The sequence below is a fragment of the Sceloporus occidentalis genome, unplaced genomic scaffold (genome assembly GCF_023333645.1).
Source record: "Sceloporus occidentalis isolate IW3139 unplaced genomic scaffold, rSceOcc1.0.p SCAF_5, whole genome shotgun sequence".
Taxonomy (NCBI): domain Eukaryota; kingdom Metazoa; phylum Chordata; class Lepidosauria; order Squamata; family Phrynosomatidae; genus Sceloporus; species Sceloporus occidentalis.
Window position 1 is genome coordinate 165263262 of NW_028316985.1, and position 6000 is coordinate 165269261.

The window sequence follows — 6000 nt, forward strand, 5'->3', positions numbered from 1 at the left end:
TAGAAAACAGAGAGGAAGTGGTGAGGGAGGGGTTTCACCAGTTTAGTATCCGCCTTTTGACACTCAATTAAAATCATAGAATCATAGAGTTGGACGAGACTGCAAGGGCCATCCAGTCCAATCCCCTGCCATGCAGGAACTCTCAATCAAAGCATCCCCAACAGATGGCCATCCAGCCTCTGATTAAAGACCTCCAAGGAAGGAGACTCCACTACACTCTGAGGAAGTGTGTTCCACTGTCGAACAGCCCTTACTCTCAGGAAGTTCTTCCTAATGTTGAGGTGGAATCTTTTTTCCTGTAGCTTGCATCCATTGCTCTGGGTCCTAGTCTCTGGAGGAGCTGAAAACAAGTCAGCTCCCTCCTCAGTATGACATCCCTTCAAGTATTTAAACAGGGCTATCATATCACCTCTTAATCTTCTCTTCTCCAGGCTAAACATCCCCAGCTCCTTAAGTTGTTCCTCATAGGACATGGTTTACTGACTTTTCACCATTTTAGTCGCCCTCCTTTGGACACGTTCCAGTTTTTCAACATCCTTTTTAAATTGTGGTGCCCAGAACTGGACACAATATTCCAGGTGGGGCCTGACCAGAGCAGAATAGAGTGGCACTATATACTATATCCACAGCATTCCCTTCATCTAACAAGCTGGTAATTTTATCAAAAAAAGAGATCAGTTTTGCCAGGGCCAGCTCCTATTCCTGGGATGCACCACTGAAGGAAGGCCTTGCCATGTGTGTCTAAGCCTGCATCCACACTGCAGAAATAATTCAGTTTGACTGCACTTTAATTGCCACGGCTCAATGCTTTGCTCTGGTGCCACAACAAATGACAGTTCCTAGAATTCCATAGCATTCAGCCATGGCAATTAAAGTGGGGTCAGACTGGATTATTTCTGCAGTGCAGATATGTCCTAAGTCCTAGCACTGCTTTCTCATCCATAAAGTCAGGTCTTGTTAGCCTTAACCAGGAATGAGGAAGTAGAAAAGGCTGCTGAACAAATCCAACATACACACAGAGAAGGCAGAAATAGAAAATGCAGAACTCACCAACCCAGAGCTCCAGCCCAGTCAAAATCTGTATCTTAAAACATGAAAATAAAAGGAAACAAAAGCATGCCCACCAAACTGGGACAGATATCCTTACCCTCTTCCTTAATGTCTACCTTTCCACTACAGTTCTTTAGTATTGTATTTTAACTATGCTTTCTGTCTGTTTAAATTGTATTTTGCATTTTATTTTATTTGTTTGTTTCATTATGCCGCTCACACATGAAATCACTTTCAAAGCACACGACAACAAGAGCCTGTTGAAAACATCAAATCAAAATGATATAAAATTACAGTACATACATTCAAAGCTACAATGCCCACCCATGTAAGAAACACTCCATATAAAAGCCTAATATAAAAATATAAAACATTTGAGGCTTGAGCATGGGGGAGGGGGATAAATAAATTTTTATTAGTATTATTATTTTCCCGGTTGAATTATTATGAATCCCATTGTGGTACACCTTGAAATTAATTAATAAATAAATAATAAAAATGCAAGTTTGCAATGCAATGTGTCTAGAATCTGCTTTGGTACAACAAAACAAGAAATGCTTTAATAAAGGGGCAGCAGGGGAAAACTGTGTGTGGACAGCTCCTTCTGAGAGTGCATCCACATTGGAGAAATAACCTGGTTTGGCACCGCTTTGACTACCTTGGTTCAAGGCTATGGAACTCCAACTCCCAGAATTCCATAGCCTTGAGCCAAGGCAGTTAAAAGCGGTGCCAAACCAGGTTATTTCTCCAGTGTGGATGCAGCCTTTCAGGGAAGTACCAAGGCTTTCCCGACGTTTTCCTGACATTCACCCACTGAGTCCTTGAAAAACACAACAAATCTCGAAAGTGGGACCGGCTCCTTCTCTAAATTTCCCCAAAGAAAACAGCAGATATACTCTTCGAGGGAAAGCCAGCCCGGTGTGGTGGGCTGAGTTTTGGACTACGATTCTGGAGACCAGGGTCCAAATCCCTGCTCAAGCATAAAAACTCATTGGGTGATGCTGGACATGTCACACTCTCTCGGCCTCAGAGGATAGCCCTGGAAGCCCCTCTCTGAAGAAACTTGCCAAGAGAACTCTAGGATAGGTCCGCCTTTGAGCCAGGATAGTGTAGCAGTTTGAGCATTGGACTATAACTCTGGAGAGCAGGGTTCAAATCCTAGCTCAGCCATGGAAGGTGACCTTGTGCCCGTCACACTCTCTCAGCTTCAGAGGAAGGCAATGGTGGCAAACCCCCTCTGAAGAAACTTGCCAAAAAAACCCCCTAGGATAGGGTCAGTTTTAGGGTTGCCATAACTCTTGACTTGAAGGCACACAACAACAAAAGTTCGCCTTAGGGCTGCCATAAGTCCAAAATGAGGCACACAACAGCAACCATCATCACCATAACACTCCTCTAAGGAGTTTATCACACGAAGGAGGTCGGGATTTTATCCTGTGACCGTCCCGGGAAAATTGCGTCACTATGTGAAACGATTTCGCACGACGTCACACCAAACCCTCCGTTACAGTGGTCACAAAGAAGCATTAACATGCACCTTTTTTACTTTGGGATTTCAGCAGCAATGCATTTCTGATATCGCTATAAACACGTAATTGCGTGTGATACTTATTCACGCAATTACTCACTACTTTTGCTTTATTTGCTGGATCCTTTCAATGCGCTTTAATCGCTCTTTAATGCCGAAATCAGCTCCGGTGTGATAAAACTCCTCAGAGTAGCCAAAAGACGTCCTTTTCTGGAGGGGTCTTAAAATCTTAAGCCTTAAAACCCACTCTTGGGCAGGTCACACTCTCTCAGCCTCAGAGGTTAGGCCATGATGGCAACAACCCTTTCTGAAGATACTACAAAACCCTATGACAGGTTGGCCTTAGGGTTGCCATAAGTCAGAAACGACTGGAAGAAGGCACACAACAACCAAGGCTGTCAGTCCAAAAGGAGAGGAACACAACAACAACAACAGTCACAACAACACTCCTCCAAATGTAGCCAAAAGAAGTCCTAAGCTCCCCACAAACCCTTCTCTTCATTGGTGCCACAACAAACTCCCATTTCCAGAAGGCCATCGCATGGAGCCGGGGCAGTTAATGCGGAACCAAACCGAGTTATTTCTCCAGTGCGGACCCAACCAGGGTAATGTGAATGCATCAGGGCTCACCTCAAAAGTCGGGAATGGCGGGGTCCCTTTGCTCCGAAGTACTCCTGATTGACTGGAGAGGAGGTGGGAAAGAAAGAAAGAAAGAGAAAGAGGAACTGGGGTGGACCACGAGGGACTTCTTTAGAAAAACTCAAAACAGACAAGCGTAAACAGAAAGCGTGTCAGAAGAGGAGGGCCAGGATGTCGGGAAAGGGAAGGGGCCCCTTCTTCTGACACGCGAGTTGGGCTGACGTGTGAAAAGGCAAACACGCAATTGGAAGGAAGGAAGGAAGGAAGGAAGGAAGGAAGGAAGGAAGGAGGAGAGGGAAATGGGGACCGTTCCAATGGCAAAGGCTGGCTCTTCCTCTCCTTGCCACCCCCCCCCCCTTGACTCTGGCCTGACCCAGACTCACACGAGCAGAGAGGGACCCGTGTCTGCTTCTCCTCCTCCTCCTCCTCCTGGTCCTTGTCCCGCACCTTGGCCTCCGGGCGCCTGCCTCCTTCTCACTCGCTACTACTTCCTATACTACAAGTTGGAAATTCCCACTGACGCGTAAATGTCAGAAAAAAGGCGGCGGGGAAAGAGAAGCAAGAAGGGCCTCCTCAGGGAGGGAGGCAAGGAAGGAGGAAGGCTGGCCTTGCCGTCCTCCTTTTCCAGGACCCCGTCCTCCATCCCCACCTTCTTCTGCCCAGGAGGGATTCCCCAAAGGCCCCTCCATTTTGAGCAGGAACTAAATAAGAAGCACGCCTTTACATTTCTAGGAGGGTTTTGAGATTATTTTGGGGGGTTGGCCGTGTCCTCCATTTTAATTGAATATCCTCCATTTTGTCCTCCTTGGCGGCGAGGACATCCGGTCCCCTTGGACCAGGCGTCCTCTATTTCCACCTTCTGCCCAGGAGGGATTCCACAAGGCCCTCCATTTTGAGTAGGAACTGAGACACACGCCTTTACATAATTTCTAGAAGGGTCGAGCTCTTTTATTTAGTCGTGTCCTCCATTTTTTCCAAGGAATGTCCTCCATTTTGTGGTGGCTTGGCCTCTTTGGCGATTCTGACATCAAAGCACCCTGGACCAGGCGTCCTCCTTTTCCAGGACGCGTCCTCCATTCTCACCTTCTGCCCAGGAATAATTCCGAAATGCCCTCCATTTTGAGCAGGGTTAAGAAGCATGTATTTGCATCTAGACAGGGCGACCAGAGGTCCTCCTTTTCCAAGGCGCTGTCCTCCATTTCCACCTTCTATCCAGGAGTAATATTGAAATGCCCTCCATTTTGAGCAGGACCAAGAAGCACGCATTTGCATCTATTCTGGGTGACTAGACACGTCCTCCTTTTCCAAAGCGCTGTCCTCCATTCCCACCTTCTGCCCAGGACGGATTTTGAAATGCCCTCCATTTTGAGCAGGAACTAAGAAGCCATGCCTTTGCATTTCTAGTTTTGAGTTTTTGTTTTTGGTCGTGTCCTCCATTATTTTCAGGAATGTCCTACATTTTGTGCTCCTCCTTTGCGATTAGGACATCTGCTCATCTTGGAACAGGGCATGTCCTCCATTCCAACCTTCTGTCCAGGAGGAATTCCTAAATGGCCTCCATTTTGAGTAGAAAGAAGCATCCATTTATATTTCTAGGAGTGTTTTGAGCTTGGCCTTCAAGTCTTTTCCAGCTTATGGCAACCCTAAGGCAAACCAATCCTGGGGGTTTCTTGACCAGTTTCTGTAGAGGTTGCCATGTCCATCCTCTGAGGCTGAGAGAGTGTGACTTGTGGGTTTATTCAGAGAGGCCATTGCCATCTTCTCAAGCTGAATGAGTGTGACCCAGTGGTTTTCCATGGCTGAGCAGGGATTCGAACCCTGGTCTCTGGAGCCAAAATGCAATGCTCAAACCACTAGGCCACCATGCTGGCTCTTGGAGAGCAGTCAGATGAAATGAAAATAAGGGAAAGGCAGATGGTGTCCCCAAAAATAAATTCTCTGTAGTAGTTCACATTCCTTATTGTGCCCTGCTTTATATATGTTTTACATAAGACAAAGAAGGGAACTGATCCTGGGCTTAGCCTCCTTTAGCCACAACCTGTCTTGGAAAATCATCTGCCCCACTGCAGGATTTAAGCAGCTTGACACCTTAATTGCCATGTTTCTTCCTCTGGACTCTTGGGATTTGTAGTTTGGTGAGATATTCGTGGCCATTAAAACAGTGTCACACTGGAGAAATAAAGCAGTGTGACACCATTTTAACTATCATAGTTCTATCCTGTGTAGTCCTGCAGGGGGTTGTAGTTTGGTGAGGTTTGTTGTTGTTGTTGTGTGCCTTCAAGCCTATTTCTGACACCAAGGCAAACCTATTATGAGACTTTCTTAACTGAGAGAGTGTGACTTGCCCAGAGTCACCCAATGGGTTTATATGGCTAAGCCAGGATTTTTAATGGCCTTGGGGAAGTAATCATGGCCACTAAAATAGCATCAAACTGCCTTATTTTTGCAGTGTGGATATTGCCAAAGAGGTAGGTATAACTACATTTTATAGCCTAACTCTTGGGTCTCATAGAGTAGGGTATACTCTTTGGCCAGTGGACATGCAGCCCTCCAGAAATTGTTGCCAGCAACCCTAGCCAACATTTTGAAAGCAAAGGGAGGGCCTAGAGATGTTGGTCCAATACACACTGCAGAAATAATCCAATCTGAGACTGCTTATCTGCCCTGGCTCAATGCCAGGGTATTCTAGGAATGGTAGTTTTGTAGACATTTGGCATTCTCTGTCAGAGAGCTCTGGTGCCACAATAAACTACAATTCCTAGGATTCCCTAGCACTCAGCCAG

At 46.2% G+C, this 6000-nt stretch overlaps 1 protein-coding gene across 1 annotated transcript in view; it reads right to left on the reverse strand.

Moving 5' to 3' along the window:
• The window catches only part of NFKB1 (nuclear factor kappa B subunit 1), a 74425-nt gene extending 71022 nt beyond the window's left edge, over nt 1-3403 (reverse strand). Inside the window, exon 1 of the mRNA XM_089526055.1 lies at nt 3209-3403. The gene's annotated coding sequence lies outside the window, so the exon portion shown is untranslated. The remainder of the gene's footprint in view (nt 1-3208) is intronic.
• Between the last annotated feature and the right edge of the window lie 2597 nt (nt 3404-6000).